The sequence below is a fragment of the Pyxicephalus adspersus genome, chromosome 8 (genome assembly GCF_032062135.1).
Source record: "Pyxicephalus adspersus chromosome 8, UCB_Pads_2.0, whole genome shotgun sequence".
In the NCBI taxonomy this organism is placed as follows: Eukaryota; Metazoa; Chordata; class Amphibia; order Anura; family Pyxicephalidae; genus Pyxicephalus; species Pyxicephalus adspersus.
In genome coordinates this window covers 52,680,144-52,682,283 of record NC_092865.1, presented here as the reverse complement: position 1 = coordinate 52,682,283, position 2,140 = coordinate 52,680,144, and positions in this window count along the sequence as shown.

The window sequence follows — 2,140 nt, the reverse complement described above, 5'->3', positions numbered from 1 at the left end:
GCGTCCAGTCTCTCCATCCCAGGGGAACACACCACATATCCCATTCTCCATCCCATTCCTCTATTATGGGCTGCTTCCTAAAGGGTCACCAAACTCCTCCATTGGCCAACAGACAAATACACCTGAATAGTAATAGTCTACCACTTCACTAGAACCAGGCTTCATTTGGGCATGAACGCACAGAGAACCATCACTCCCAAAAGGAAATCAGAGCTTTCTAGTAGGTTATAGGCCCATAATCTACCTTCCTTTAAAGATACTTAACACCAAAAGGGCACCAAAGATAGATGGAAATCAACAGCAGCCAACAAAAATGTCCCCCCATGCTCAGGCCTTTATCTTGGTTATATTCTAATCTGCCAAGACTGTAACACTTCTCCATGTAATACAGGCACCTGTAAGTAGATCATTTGTAGCAACTAAATCTGCATTAGCCATCCTGGATGACAACATAGATTATTTTTTCATCATGCTCTGCAGCAGAGCTTACAACGTGGCCGTCGGCTGTGACCTGAGCAGAGATAGCTGATTTGTAGTGGCAGAATGTGATGGGTGCTCCAAACCAATTCGATGCCAATTGTTACCCAGATGACAGAGGACAAGGGCGCTGCTTTGCAAATTTCAACATTCGAGGCTACTGCTATTTTCACTCTATCTGTGAAAGCAGAATTGCTTCAGGATGCTTAACCCGCAGGGATATTCAAAAATAACCTTTACTGCCAATATGTCCAGAGGAGATGTAAAATGCACGTAAAAATTGCAGCTCTGTATGAGGTTAATTTTTTTATGGGCTCATTAACTCTCTCCGGTCATGTATTATTTCTGAATCTCCTCTTCTTCTGAAATATTTATTCAATAACTCTGTAATAATAAAGAATTACATTTTCTTTTTGGTCACTTGAAATTTCTGACAACCTAAATCCATTGTAGTTCAGCACTGAAGAAATAATATATCTTTTGAATGTGTTTACCATTTACAACATTTGATTTAAAGTTGCCTTTCTCGTCCTCCAAGCGCAATTGCCAGTAAGGGAAGATCAAAATCAAATCAGGAGATTTTATTTTCCCAAAATTTTGTTGAAATTTCAGAAAAATTTATTCATGTCAGGAAGATGTATTGGAGCCGGAAGAAATGGGCAAATTAGCAAATTTTGCTGAAATGTATGGCCGTCACAATACATAGTGATACATCACATACATCACATGTATTTTGGAGTGTATTTGTTGGAATTTGTACCCTTTAAGCCAAAAGAGAAATTATGAGGTCTGGTACTGATGTCTGGGCTCACAGAGTTCCAATTCTTTTCAAAAGTGTTCAGCAGGGTTGAGGTCAAGACATTTGAGTTCCTCATCACCAGACTCATCAAACCAATGCCAATATTAAGCTGACTTTGTATGCAGGGGTACAGTCATGCTGGAAAAGAAAAAGGCCTTTTCCGAATGTTACCACAAGGTTGGAGGAGCACAGTTTTCTAAAATGGCTTTGTATGATGCAACATGGTGAGCATTACAAAGCTATCTGCTTCCTCATTTGGACCTTTTATCTCAGCTTGTTGTTATGAATAAGAAGTCTTTGAGCACTAACTTTATACGGGGCTCTGAGATCTCTAGATGTAAGATTTGAAAAAGCGTGTCACAATAAATCATGTCATATAGAAACACCGACCTTTCACCATGCCCTCCCAACAGCACATTAGCATGGCACACATTGCATGGTATACTTTATAGCCCATAGAAATCTGTAGCTCTAGCTGGTTGTATTTGCACCCAGGGCTAACAACCAGCCTAAGTAAGCTTCTCCGTCCTCCCCTAGAACCGAACATGCAATATAAATAATTATAGATGACTTTACAGAAACAACTGCTCACTATAGTCACCCACTCAACTAAATCCCACATTCATTTTACCAACTGTCAATTACTGTCAAATCAAATCATTAGACCCAAGTTGCTTTATATGTTTGCTTTATATAATGATTTCATACAGCGAATGATTTTTAAGACAAGTGTGTGTTGAAAAAACAGAAAACAGAATAAAAAAGCTCAGTACATGTTATCGGTATTATCCAAAGTGTAACCCTACTGAGCTTTTCATTGGACTTAAAATCTAAACCCCAATTACATTGAATATTCTAAAGCAG